The 14741-nt window shown below is 43.1% G+C and overlaps 1 protein-coding gene across 1 annotated transcript in view; it reads left to right on the top strand.

Moving 5' to 3' along the window:
• Nucleotides 1–10014: 10014 nt before the first annotated feature.
• LOC124720201 overlaps nt 10015–14741 on the top strand; it is a 228547-nt gene continuing 223820 nt past the window's right edge. Inside the window, exon 1 of the mRNA XM_047245524.1 lies at nt 10015–10160. The gene's annotated coding sequence lies outside the window, so the exon portion shown is untranslated. The remainder of the gene's footprint in view (nt 10161–14741) is intronic.

Here is a 14741-nt window from a genome sequence, read left to right as displayed (position 1 = left end):
GGACTGCACGTGAGTCATGCTTGGGTAGCTCAGTTGGTAGAGCCCTTCCCCACGTAAGGCAAAGGCCCCAAGTTCGAGTCTCGGTCGGGCACACAGTTTTAATCTGCCAGGAAGTTTCATATCAGCGCACACTCCGCTGCAGAGTGAAAATCTCATTCTGGAAACATCCCCCAGGCTGTGGCTAAGCCATGTCTCCGCAATATCCTTTCTTTCAGGAGTGCTAGTTCTGCAGGTTCGCAGGGGAGCTTCTATAAAGTTTGGAAGGTAGGAGACGAGATACTGGCAGAAGTAAAGCTGTGAGGACCGGGCGTGAGTCGTGCTTCGGTAGCTCAGTTGGTAGAGCACTTGCCCACGAAAGGCAAAGGTCCCGAGTTCGAGTCTCGGTCGGGCACACAGTTTTAATCTGCCAGGAAGTTTCATATCAGCGCACACTCCGCTGCAGAGTGAAAATTTGATTCTGGAAACATCCCCCAGGCTGTGGCTAAGCCACGTCTCCGCAGTATCCTTCCTTTCAGGAGTGCTAGTTCTGCACGGTTTGCAGGAGAGCTTCTGTAAAGTTTGGAAGGTAGGAGACGAGGTACTGGCAGATGTAAACCTGTGAGGAGGGGGCGTGAGTCATGCTCGAGTAGCTCAGTTGGTAGGGCACTTGCCTGCGAAAGGCAAAGGTCCCGAGTTCGAGCCTCGGTCCGGCACACAGTTATAATCTGCCAGGAAGTTTCAACTCCATATGTTGTTATACCAATTCATTTTGTACCTTGGTGCCAGTTCCAAGTAGCCTCTGTAGCTCAGTTCGAATGTCTGCTTAATCGGCATAGAACTCCTCAAATGTTTAACCTCTGATCAATGTCTTTGTCCCACAGAGAGAGTACCGACGCCCTGACCTCGACCGGCCTGTCGGTCGCGGAGGTCGGCAGTACTGGCCGGACTGCCCCCGACTCGCCCCACCTTGGCGGCAGCCACAGCCACAGACACGGACACGACGCGACACCGTGGATGAGTAATCCCGGTACTCCGACCTTCGCATCCTGTGACACCACTAACGATAGTGGTGATTGCACAGATGTCGACAGCAGGGACATCGGCACTGGCTGTGTTGCCGGTGGGGCGGCCGAGATGCGGCGTCTCGGTAATACTGGCTCTGCCAGTGCTGCCAACACTAAGCCACAATTCTCATATAAGTCGGTCATTGCTAGTGCCATAGCGCAATCACCGCACAGGTTAGTACCATTGCAGCAAAATTTCAATTCTGTTCATTAGAATACCCTGTATCACGCATGTGTGTTAGATATAAGTGTTGGTTTGATGTATTCGTGCAGTTGTCTCACTTGCAGTGAACTTTGTAATACGAACATAACTACTCTATTTAACATTATCGACAATGATAAATATTTTTTATTTGTCATCAATCTTGTGACCGGTTTGATGTAGCACACAAAACTTCCTCTCCTGTGCTGACCTCTTCATCTCAGATGAACACTTTAAACCTATGTTCTCAATTATTTATTCAAAATATTCCAGTCTCTGTCTTCCTCTAGAGTTTTTACTCCTCTACAACTCCTTCTAATACATCCAAGTTTTTCCCTGATGTCTTAACACTTGCCATGTCATCTTGTCCCTTCTTCTTTCCAATGTTTACATCATATTTCTTTCCTCACCAATTCTGCAGAGAAACTCCTCATTTCTCATGCTATCAGTCTACCTTATTTTCAGAAACCTTTTATAGCTTCACATCTCAGATGCACCCATTCTCTTCTTCTATTATAGTTTCTTCACTTCCATGCATCCTGTGCTCCAAATGTACACTCTGAGAATTTCCTACCACAAATTAAATTGCATGTTAGACTCTCTCAGACTTTGCCTGTACTAAGCTGCATTTTAAGCCGCCCTTCCTTAGTCTTTTGTGTTTTATTTTGTTTGCAATGTAACAGAAGTGCATCACTTCATCTGCGTCATAGCCCCCAATGTCGATGTTAAATTTATCACTGTTTTCACATCTGCTACTTCTCATTACTTTGTGCCTACTCTACATTCTCGTGTCTGCATCTACCCGAATGATGGTTTTTGTGCACCATCCCGTCAGTCGCAGTTTTCACCATTGACTCGTGTTTTAATACTTACCCACCGTTAATTGGGCATTTTTTTCTCATTCACTTGCTACAGGATATCGTAATTCTCTACTTCATCAGTGGATCTGTTCTTCAGCACTCCAGCTAATGCTGCATCATTCACATTTATTCACATTTTGGAATCTGTATTGAGCAGTTCTCTAAACTTTACAATTTATTAATTCTTTTACGCTGTATGTTAGCAGCTGTTTCCTGTTATAGAAAACCCTGTAGCTTTATGTAATTCTTGGTAGAAAGTGTCAAGTTTGCATTGATTGTGTTAATATTCCTTTTCCCTTTATGTACTGAGTACTTATAATTAAAATAACAGTGTTCCAAGTGCTGTCGTGCAGGCTGTATACGTCACAGGATGCTGAAACATTATAGGTATGTTCTGCTAGGGTTCCACCATCTTACACATTTTTACCTTCAGCTGGCAGAACTCCCCATTTCTTCCAGAAGGCCTTCCTGATAATCCTCCTTTACTTTTTCACCATCGTCAGGGAATTTAATCGTGGAGGGGCTCCACACGGCACTGTAGGCCCTGTGGCTACTTGTGACGATACGTTTTCATCGTAAGACTGTCTTTCTCTGCCCCATGACACCACAGGAGTACCTCTAACAAAAAGTCCAAACACAACAAACTCCAAAACAGTTTGATACTCGAACTAGCCCTCATAACGTGACTTGATTTCCTACCAACTAGCCACAATTTCTCAGTTATATGACCTATTATGGTAGCAGTTGTTTTACAGACTTTGGAATTATTAATTCACGTCTCTGTACCCTCACAGTTCATTAAATGGTGTGCTACGGAGTATGCTGAAAAAATGGTAGTACCGCTTTCTGCCACTAGGTGAAAATATGGCACCGTAAGCAGTCAGGATGTGGTGTGGATGCAGGAAAAGGGAAGAAACAATGTAACACATGCTAGCAGTGGTTCTCGAGTGTTTATTACGACGTGTCACAAGTTGTGATGTGTGTTCAATACGGTCTCCCGACTCGGCAAAATGCTGCGCCCGTAACATTGCACAGTCGGCAGCTGCTTGCAGCGTATCTGTAGTAATCGGAGCGGTATGCCGTCATATGCCGTCCTTGAAATCGGGAAGAGTAGGGATACATCCTTGATAGACATGGTGTTTCAGGTATCCTCACAACCAGAAGCCACACGGATTTATGTCAGGAGATCTGGAGGCCACACATTTTGAATTTGCCTAGGAATGATGCATTCATTACTGAAGGTTTCCCAAAGCAAAACTTCCACCTGTCAAGCGACATGTGGTGTTGCCCCATCTTGCACACAGTTGCAGTCTCGCAAAGCTGGAATCGCCTGTTGCAAGAGGTCCTTACAACGCGCAGTCACCACCGCACACCTAACAGTACTGCGAGATGTCGTCTCCTCGAAGAAAAACGGTACGGGAATGGAGGAGCTTATCGAACTACACCACGTAGGTACGTACGCTGAGTGCGTCGGATGTTCTTGCACGACATGTGGTGGAACAGAACCCCGTGTATGATACTGCTGTGCATTCACAGTACTGTGCAGAGTAAAATTTGTATTGTCTGTCCAAGGAAATTACCCATCCACGTATCATCCATTGCAACACGGGCTAAAGAACGAAGGGCAAAGGCAACGACATTGTAGCCCTCTTGGGATTTCATTTGGTGCAGTTTCTGAAAATTCCCGTGACACAGCTCGAGCACTGGGTGGAGTATCGGAGGTGCGTGCTGCACGGTCAGGCGTAGCTGCGGCTACTTCATCAGCTGCTGCTGAGGGAGCTGGGTGCCTGTCTCTCCCTGCAGCACCCTCTCATACACCTGTTCCTTCACATTTCTCCGTAGTATTCTTTAGCCCGTTTATCGATGTGGGACCTGTTTCTGTCAGTGATATTCCCACAATTCAGCGCTGCCATTGCCGCCATTCTCATAAAACAATTTTACCGGCAGTGATGGTGTTCCTTCAGAGTAGCCATTGTGTCTCGTACGGAAAACTTTAACCTTCTTAACCTTTTACACCAGCAGTCACTTAACAAAAGAAATCCACATATGTCACCGACTGATGAACAGCATACTGATGTCAGAACAGGAAGAATTTCACACTCTAACTGCTTACAGAACCATATTTTCACCTGGCGGCAGAGAGTGCAACCTCTTTTCCCGCCCCCACAGCTCAGTTCGCGAGCACACCGATTAGTGAACATACCTACCTACTTCAGCATCCTGCGATGTATACGGCCTGCACTACAGCACTTGAAACCCCGTGAAGTTAATTATAACCTCCCAATATGTATACTGAAGGCATATCGCTTGTGACATTCATTTATGATTAGTGGCAAATGTCTTCGCTGCCAGTGACTTCCAAAGTTTTTGTGAAGGCAGTATAAAAGTGGGCAGTGGAACATCTGAGAGCACATAAATTGTTGTTGGAATTGAAGTTTGGCTTCTGTAAAGGAGTATGCACAAAAAATACCATTTCATTCCTTGTATGTGAGGCACTAGGATGGCTTTCGTGATAGGTTGACGAGAGTACGAGGCACGTACTTTAAGTAAGAGCACTGAGCATGTGATGCTCGAAGGGATCTTTTTTTTGACAAAGTTGTCAGCACTACAATTAAGGGCACGGCGTTGGCAGTGCGACGCACTCCAGTTTGTCTCAGTTGGCTGGAAACTCTTTTTTTCAAATTCCATGTGAAAATAAGTGTGTCTATTCTAAATCCTGCTAGCTGTAGGGTGCAAAGTATAATTGGCTGTCTTGTTGCAAAGGTAAACATACTTTTTCAGAAATTTTATGGAATCGGAGTAGTTTATGGGGATGGTGTAATGAATTGTAGTAATGCGTAGCGGTGTTAGTTTGAGACTGACAGAACAAATGTTCATCGCGAACAGTGGTCGGGTGTTTCTCAATCGTAACTGACGAGATAGTGAATGAGATCGAAGAAACGATCTGTGGTGACTTCCAGTCAATTTTCAACAAGATGAAGATAGTATTCCAGAATCTCCAGATCTCCTCCGCAAGAAAGCGTAACTGACACACTCGATTTTAGAAAATTGTGTGTGAGCGGGTTGCTAAAACAGCTCACAGATCAACAAAAAGTCATATTACTCGCATCTCTATACAAATTTCTCAGGCACTTTAGGTTGAAAGATGATCACTTTCTCGACCTTATTGTGACTGGTGACGAAATGTGGGTGGCCAGTTACACCCCTGAGGTCAAAAGACAATAGATGCACTGGTGACATCCGTCCTAACCGTCAGCAAAAAACTTCAAAACCATCATTTTAGACAAAGCATCAACTCCATCTTTTGGGACTGTGTAGAGTTTGTTGTCATTGAATTTTTGCCCCAGGGGGAAACAATGGCATGTGGTACAGGAAAATGCTAAAATAATGACAGAGGACAATACAGAACAAATGTTAATGAAGGATGTGTGTGCGTCACACGACTATGCACATCCCTACCGTGCCAGTATCACGAAGTAACTCTTAGTCATTGAGTTGGATCACTATCAACAACCTTGCTCACAGTCCTGATCTGGCACCTTCAGGTTTTCACCTTTGCATCTCTCTGAAGTTGTTTATTGGTGGAAAAAGAATTTATGCAAATGATAAGGTCAGACTGCTATTCAAGTAATGGGTCAAGGAAAGGGTGGGAGGCTTTTTCAGTGAAGGTATTGACGAGCTCATCTATAAGGTCACAAAGTGGTCTTCTTAAACAAGTGAGTACTCTTTAATTTTTCGAAATGCCTCATATTATCCTCGATTTAATGAAGGCAGTTGGTTGTGTGGCCTATGTACTCGTAATACTTGTATTAATTTGAAAATTGTGGGATTAGAGAAAAGATTCAACAACGGTTCATTTCGTATCTGGAATGTTGGAAGCAAAAGGTTGTGCTGCACTGTTGACGAACAGAGGAGAGGTTTGATGCTGATTGGGGTGAAGTAAAATTGGGCGGGCTGGGGGGGGGGGGGGGGGGGAAGTTCCACAGGTTTGTGTTTTGTATCTGTTGCTGTTCTTGATGTATATCAATGATCTGCCGCAGAACACAGCGCATGAATTATAATTTTTCCTGATGATGTGTTATTGTCCTAGACATGTTACGTAATGTAAATGATGTTCGTAGAGCAGCCAGTGCATGTGGCTTTCATGGATCAGATTAATGCTTAACTGTACTGAAAACACAGTTTCAGACACAGAACTCTTGTAAAAGCAAATTTTACTGTCCCAACATGATGAAACAGTTGAAGAAATCAGCTGTTTTTAATTATTAAAACTTACGGTTGATAGAAGCTTGCTTGGAAGTATCACATTCCAGTGGTTGCATGTAGAAACAGAATGCTGCTATCTTCACTATAAGAATATTCCCCATTGTCTCTGACACTGAAACACAATGGTTTCTTTACTGTGCCTCATTCTGTTTTCTTATGTGATGGTATATTTTGTGGGAACTCTTTTCATTCACCAAAAATATTCTCAGCCCGGAAAAGGGTGGTCGGAGAGGTGTGCAGTGTCAGGTCACAAACTTTCTGTAGACCGTTGTTGGAGTGTCTCAGAATTGTGACTCTGCCACTACTGTACATCATATATACACCATTGTGGGGTTTGTCGCTGACTGTGTCAACTCCTTCATAGGAAACTGCAACACTCATTCAGCGATCATTGGATGGGAAAATGCTGTGCCCTTGGACAACACCTCTGTAAGCAATGTACAAGAAGTTACTGTTCAGCAGGTTTCAGTTTCATTGGGCTTTTAGCAGAATTGAAAATATTTGGTGATAAACGCAAAATATACTGATCCAAGTTGCAATGTTTCCTTATGGCACAATCCCACATTTTGTACAGAGGTTCTTCACAGTACTTGAGATACTTTCTGTAACTTGTGTTGTTTATTCCTATACCCTCTCACAGATTTTCTTCGCGTCTCACTAACTTTTCAATTATTTTCTTTACAAAGTTTCTAACCAACATCCTCTAAAATATGTACCGACATATTCCACAGGTACCGGCCTTCCTATGTGCCTCTCTTGTGCCGACCTCTTCATCGTGGAATGGTGCTTGCACCCAACCTCGTCAGTAATTTTAATTCTTTTCTTTTCTCGGTTGTATTCCAGTTTGTTCCTTCTTCTAACACTTGTTACCCTCTTGCACTGTGACTTCTTACACATGCCCAGTCTTCCTGTCAGTCCTTTGTATGATGTTCCTTTCTTCACAAATTCTCGTGAGAAAATCTCTCATTTCTTATCTGATCAGTACATCTAATTTTGAACATCTTTCTATTGCACCACATCCCAAATACTTTAATTCAATTCTTTTCTGGTTTTGTCACAGACCAGTACCACTGCTATGCTCCAGATGTACGTTCTCAGACATTTCTTTTTCCAAATAAAGTCAGTCATGATGCCAGGAGACTTCTTTTTGTCAGGAATGCCCTGTTTGCCTGTGCTAATCTACTTTTATGTTCTCCTTGTTTTATCCATCAAATCTTACTTAGCTTCCACAGTAGCAGAATTGACAGCAGTGCTTCTCATCAACTTCGAAGTGGAGTAATCTATAAAACAACTATTTATTTCTCCTAATGCACAGAAACAAAAGGGTACGAGAATTTGTCAGACACACCTAGTAAAGGTGCCAAATCGTACTCTGTGCCACAGTTTCCAACTCGACGTATTCTTCGTACTGTACAGATTGTGACGTCCGGTTTTGTTTGTGCGGCAGGAGATTGACGCTGTCGGAGATCTACACCTACATCGCGAGTCACTTCCCCCTACCTCAGAGGCAAGAAGAATAGGATGTGGAAGAACTCGGTACGCTGCTGCCTGTGGTACCACAAGTGCTTTGTCAAAGTGCCACAGGAGGGGTGGCGACGACAAGGCCAAATGCTGCAACTACTGGACACTCGGTGAGTCCTTTGAGTCCTGGAAATGACATCAGCTCCATCTCTTTTTCTGTGCTCATCTCTGATAAAATGTTTGTGGGCTCCCAGGTGCATCGAGTGTTTAAAACGACACACGTTTCAGCAGACCACTCCTCAGTTATTGTCAAGTGGAATGACTGCCTGTGGCCTCTAGGCACACCCTTATGTACTCTAGTGTTAGGCTGTGTCATTATTTGTGCCCACTGCGGCACTGTAAACGGGCCTACACTGACTCCACGTTTCACGTGCGCCTTTCTGCTTTACTGATAGGCTGTCATTTAATGGCCATATTTCCACGGTGGTGGATATCTGACCTCCTGTCGCAAGGAAATTTTTATTCGAGTCCTCGGCCGCTGTCGAGTCCATGGGTTGAGTACTGGTGATGCCTGTCTGTTCCACCCATTGCCTCAATTGCTTTCGTGTGGGGACTGTTTGTGACTTACTTTTTATAACACCACATTCCAGGGTGAGCTCTGTCGGAAACACCTGTCCCCCGGTGGCGAGGGTGTCACTCGCGTGCGATTCCACTGGCTCATCAGTGACCGAATTCCAGATCGATGTTAATGAGGCACAGCATTTTTGTCTCTCAAAGTCTGTAGTGGCAGGGCACTGCATCACTGAAGGTCACATGTTTGTTTTTCTACATACAAAGTTGCTGGGCCACAGCTATGGGTTCAGGAATTTGACCATCAAAGAGGCAGTTGAAACAAGAATACAGTACAGACTTGTCAACTGGAATGGCAGCTTCCAAGTGAGGTCAGCAAGGGATGTAGCATTAGCAAAAGTACGTCAGGAATTCACTGACGAGAAAATGATGAGAGGTAGTGTAGCCGGACTTTGAATTTCGCCGCGCTACACTCGTTCCCTCGGATATAAATTATACAGTCGCAGTGGTATGAGCGCTCGATGACAGAGAAAATATATTAGAAAATGAAGGTACTAAAATTGTAACTCTTTTTGTTTTTCTATCCATCTTTTGTCTTTTTAAGAATGGAAGCTTAACTTACTTATTAGCTAGTCGTGGTCGGATTAAGATGAAAAAACTTATTAAGGTGCAGACGTATTGTGGAAGTTTGTGTGAAATTTGGAGGATGGAAGCAGCAACATAAAATACATTGTATTTAATATCAAGACGATTTTGATTTGTATACATTAATAATTCCTGGACAATGAAATTTATTGCAAAATTTCGGAGCAGCTAAGACTTTTCACAAAGCAGGAGATTTTTGGAGAACAAGACCTGGACGCCGCACGCGAGAAGACATGTTAACACGGTAAAGGATGAACTCTTATCTACGCCATTTCCCCCTGTTAATCACATTTTGTTATTCTCTGTTCTCTTTCAAATAATTTTTGTAGTGGAAATTGGTTTGACTTTTGCTCAGAAACGCCACAAGGACCACCCCAACAATAGCTTTTCCGAATCACGAAGTCCGATAACTTTTCTGTAAGTCCGATTTGCATTTCATTCTTTCCCTTTTTCACGGTCATTAACGATTTTAAAACCCCATTTTTATTCACCATTTCTTCCCACATTTTCAACCTTTTCTTTTCTTTTCTTCACTTTTCTTCACAGCTCTTCACGTTTTCTTTTTAATTAACCACTACAGTAGCGGGCAGAATAGTTGGGCAGCACCAGGGGGCATCCACACTGTCGGCTGTGAAATCTCTTTCAGAATATTCACTCACCTGTTACGCTTGTGACAGAGGACTTTACGGTCTAGTAGTTTTATAAAGGAACGAAATGGACACGAACCCGACACTTTGCATGAAGGTGACGAGTAGGTAACTCTTCGAAACTTCGTACGCCACGGCTCGGCCGATAACCCGAGAAGATTTCGTCGGCCTTCGAGATTTTACGTCCGGTGAAGATAATTGTCACGGTACGTGCTCAGATAACCTGCCCGCCAAACAGTTATCGTGTTCGTCTCTTGCAGACCCGCGATACGAGGAGGTGTCCGAGAACGGCAAATTCCGCCATCGGAGCGAGAAGTGGCTGTTCCGCAGGAGCCCGGCAGCGTCACCGTTTCGTGCGCCGAGTTGACGCGCGCCACAGCCGGCACGGACACCCCGGCGACTGCCCGCAGCGGCAGCCGCTCAGTGGCCCGTCGGCTCACTCCCAGCTGCCGGAGACTGCCACCAGGTGAGTGTCCGGCCCCTACAGAGCTCCAGGCTCCTGCCGCCGCCTCCGTCAGTGTCAGAAGTGACCACCTTGTAGGTGCTGCCACATCACTCTCTGCCTACCCTGTAATGGATCTGGGAGATGTGTTATTTTCTACTGGATTTGTCGATACCAAATCTAATGAGGGAAGTTGTAATTGTTTTCTTATATTTTTGTCAGATATTTTTTTCTTTTTGTGAATTGTAATTTGCCTTAATTTATGAGAGTGACAGCAATTGATTAATATTAGTAGATGTGACGAAGAATATCAAAGAGACTGCTTACAAGGGGAAGCTTGTGTGTTGTGTAAAATGTCTTTGACACTGGAGTCGTCTTTGGCCGTAGTCAGTCGGCAGTGAAGTCTTGGTGTGTGTTGACGGTGGAACAATGTGCAGGCCGCCATCATAATAATTTCCTAGTCATCATCATCATCATTTAAGACTGATTGTGCCTTTCAGCGTTCAGTCTGGAGCATAGCCCCCCTTACAAAATTCCTCCATGATCCCCTATTCAGTGCTAACATTGGTGCCTCTTCTGATGTTAAACCTATTACTTCGAAATCATTCTTAACCGAATCCAGGTACCTTCTCCTCGGTCTGCCCCGACTCCTCCTACCCTCTACTGCTGAACCCACGAGTCTCTTGGAAAACCTTGCTTCTCCCATGCGTAACGTCAACCTTGTTGATCCACCCAGCTTTCGCCCCCATACAAAAAAGTTGGTCGAAAGATTGAACGGTGCACAGATAACTTAGTCTCGGTACTGACTTCCTTCTTGCAGAAGAGAGTAGATAGTAGCTGAGCGCTCACTGCATTAGCTTTGCTACACCTCGCTTCCAGTTCTTTCACTATGTTGCCATCCTGTGAGAATATGCATCCTAAGTACTTGAAACCGTCCACCTGTTCTAACTTTGTTCCTCCTATTTGGCACTCAATCCGTTTATATTTCTTTCCCACTGACATTACTTTCGTTTTGGAGACGCTAATCTTCATATCATAGTCCTTACATTTCTGATCTAGTTCTGAAATTTCCTAGTGAACAGGAAAAATGAATAACGTTACTACCTTTTTTATATAAACTTTAAGAAGAAACCACATTCAAAGAAATGGTATTTGAAGCGCCAAAAATGAGGCAAACGCATTGAACCAGGTCATTTGTGCAGCCGACGAAACTGCATTGTGGAATCATACTTCCACTAGACGACTGAAGCCAAGACAAATATCGTCTTGTAAACATTTCAAGGAAAAGGTACTGTCACGAAATATGCTAAATACAGTATATTAAAATAGTGAGCATATTTCAACCCGCACTGTACCAGGTGCAAGAACATGTCAGTATCTTGTGACTTGACCATATCCTCATATTCAACTCACATTTTTATTAATCTCAGATTCATTATAATTCTTTATAAACTGTCAGTCCAAAAAGTTTCAAGACCGGATTAATAAAAATATAGATAATAGTTAAGATGGTGTTCAACATAGCCCCCCACCCCCATTCAACATAATGTACGTATCATTTACATAACCAGGTGGAAGTCTCAGAAAGGTACTTCTTTGGAACGCTTTTCAACTCGCATGTCACATTGGCTCGAATTTCAGGTATCTCGTCAAAGTATGAGGGTTGTAACTTTGATAGTGGCAACTCTTTATTTACAGCTCGTACAAAATATATGCGTGTTTCAAAGTTTTACTGACCCTCGAAGTAGTCACCGGCATTGTGTATAACCCGTCGCCAGCAACGTGGAAGTCATAGGATGCTCTTAGCGGTGCCAGTTGTGTTGACGGTTCGAGCAGCACGGTCCTGTGCCCGACAAATTTTCAGCAGTTCTGAAGCGAATGCAGTGAAGTGTTTCCTTCAGTTTAGAAATCGAGTTGAACCCACGAGGGCTTAAGTCAGGGGAGTGCAGTAGGCGGTATAGCACTTAGCAGCCCCATCAGTCAAACAAACCAGTAACAGCTTGCACTGTACGTGCTTGAGCATTGTCCTGCAAAATGATGGTTAGGTCCTGCAGAAAGTGTCATCACTTCTGTCTCTATACTGTTCATTTTTTAACACAACCTACGACCAGCTTAGAGACGGAAGTGACGACACTTTCTACAGGACCTGACCATCATTTTGCACAACATTGCTCAAGCACATACAGTGCAAGCTGTTACTGGTTTGTTTGACTGATGGGGCTGCTAAGTGCTATACCGCCTACTGCACTCCCCTGACTTAAGCCCTCGTGAGTTCAACTTGATTTCTAAACTGAAGGAAACACTCCACAGCATTCGCTTCAGACCTGCTACAAATTCGTCGGGCAATAGACCGCACCGCTCCAACTGTCAACACAACTGGCACTGCTAAGAGTATCCTAAGACTTCCACATCGCTGGCAACGGGTTATACACGATGCTGGTGACTACTTCGAAGGTCAGTAAAACTTTGAAATAATTATCTATTTTGTAGGAGCTGTAAATAAATAGTTGCCGCTATTAAAGTTTCAACCCTCATATTAGCCTTCGTGTGAATTTCTGCACTTCGTCATTTTGTAGCAGATTTCTTCACACATGATTTTTTTTTTTTTTTTTTCCCCAGGAAATAATTGTTTCTGTTCGGCATTTCAATTGATTCGTGGCAGGCTGCCGAGCGTCATCATTTTTAATTGGGAGTAAAAGTGTGAAGAAAAACTTTTGCTCACCTTTCTTTTCTTCAAAACATTTTGGCGAATGTCTCAAACACAACATTTTTTGATGTCACTCACTTATGATTTGTTACACGAGGACAGTGACACATTGACACACGTGCACTTCTTCACACTGGCCACTCACAGCTGAGTGCAACGATTGGCACATTTGTCTGATCTTCTCCACGAGTCACGAGTTAAAAAATCGAATTGTAACAAAATATTTACCACCAGTATTTGCAGTTGGTAGAATGCTTGTCCATTGATAACCCCTCAGTTTTATTGATACAGATACTTTTCTAGTTTAAAGTGCTTTCTTGAACCTTTATGTAACTTGTCTGATGTAATGCTGCTACAATAGCAGGACTTTTTCACAACAAATTTAAATTTGCAATAATCTTGCCTGTGGCTTAAACAGATGTGTATCAGATGATATGTGGCATTCGTGAGTACTTAAATAATGATATCAACTCTTTTTCAGTTTAAAACTTTTTGATATATTATATAAGTGGTTTTGCTAATATTATGTAATATTATAATTATAATTTACATGGATTTGTTCAAATTATTTGCATCATAAATTACAGGGTTACGTAAACAATTTTGTCAGCTAATAATCTTATACATTGTACAAATGAATCATTTTGAATTGTTGCTTATTTACAGCATACATTAAAATGTTAACAGTAATTTGGAATTTTCATGCACGATGTATTTTACAGGATAAGTGACTTTTACTCCCAGACATTTTTAATATTTCATATCGGTACTATTTACATGTGACAGTAATAAGAATATTTATTTGACAACATGTCCCTCCCCCCCCCCCCCCCCCTGCCCCTCTGCCCTGAGTCCTTGCTGTAGCAGCCGCAGAGCTCCATCCCTGACACACATACAGAAAGTGTCACCGTAGCATGTCCCACATTTCATCATCCTAGTCAGGTAATTTACGGGTTGTCAGGATATACCTGGAATTACAAATGGTCATCATGGCAAAACTGTGCAGACAGAGCATGTGTATAAATAAGATGAAAAAGTGTTTAATAAACAATTGCTGCCCAGGTACAAAGTGTCAGACACCTTTAGCATAAGATGAGGTTAACCTAGCTTTTTAAATTCTCGTTGAGTTTGGATTGTGCGTCCTATAATAATGTTTTCAATATAATGGAAGGAAACATTCCACGTGGGAAAAATTATATATAAAAACAAAGATGAGGTGACTTACCGAACAAAAGCGCTGGCAGGTCGATAGACACACAAACAAACACAAACATACACACAAAATTCAAGCTTTCGCAACAAACTGTTGCCTCATCAGGAAAGAGGGAAGGAGAGGGGAAGACGAAAGGAAGTGGGTTTTAAGGGAGAGGGTAAGGAGTCATTCCAATCCCGGGAGCGGAAAGACTTACCTTAGGGGGAAAAAAGGACAGGTATACACTCGCACACACGCACATATCCATCCACACATACAGACACAAGCAGACATATTTAAATATTTGTTATTTAAATATGTCTGCTTGTGTCTGTATGTGTGGATGGATATGTGCGTGTGTGCGAGTGTATACCTGTCCTTTTTTCCCCCTAAGGTAAGTCTTTCCGCTCCCGGGATTGGAATGACTCCTTACCCTCTCCCTTAAAACCCACTTCCTTTCGTCTTCCCCTCTCCTTCCCTCTTTCCTGATGAGGCAACAGTTTGTTGCGAAAGCTTGAATTTTGTGTGTATGTTTGTGTTTGTTTGTGTGTCTATCGACCTATAATAATGTTTAATATACCATATTTATTCAAATCTAAGGCCCACTTTTGTTTACCATATGCGGTATTAGAAATGGGGGTGCTCATAAAATTCGATGGTGCATTACATTAAGGTACAAATTTTAATCTGAAATTCACTGGCAGCA

Source organism: Schistocerca piceifrons, chromosome 11 (genome assembly GCF_021461385.2).
Source record: "Schistocerca piceifrons isolate TAMUIC-IGC-003096 chromosome 11, iqSchPice1.1, whole genome shotgun sequence".
Taxonomy (NCBI): domain Eukaryota; kingdom Metazoa; phylum Arthropoda; class Insecta; order Orthoptera; family Acrididae; genus Schistocerca; species Schistocerca piceifrons.
Note: the sequence above shows the minus strand (reverse complement) of the source record. Positions and strands in the feature narration are given on the sequence as shown.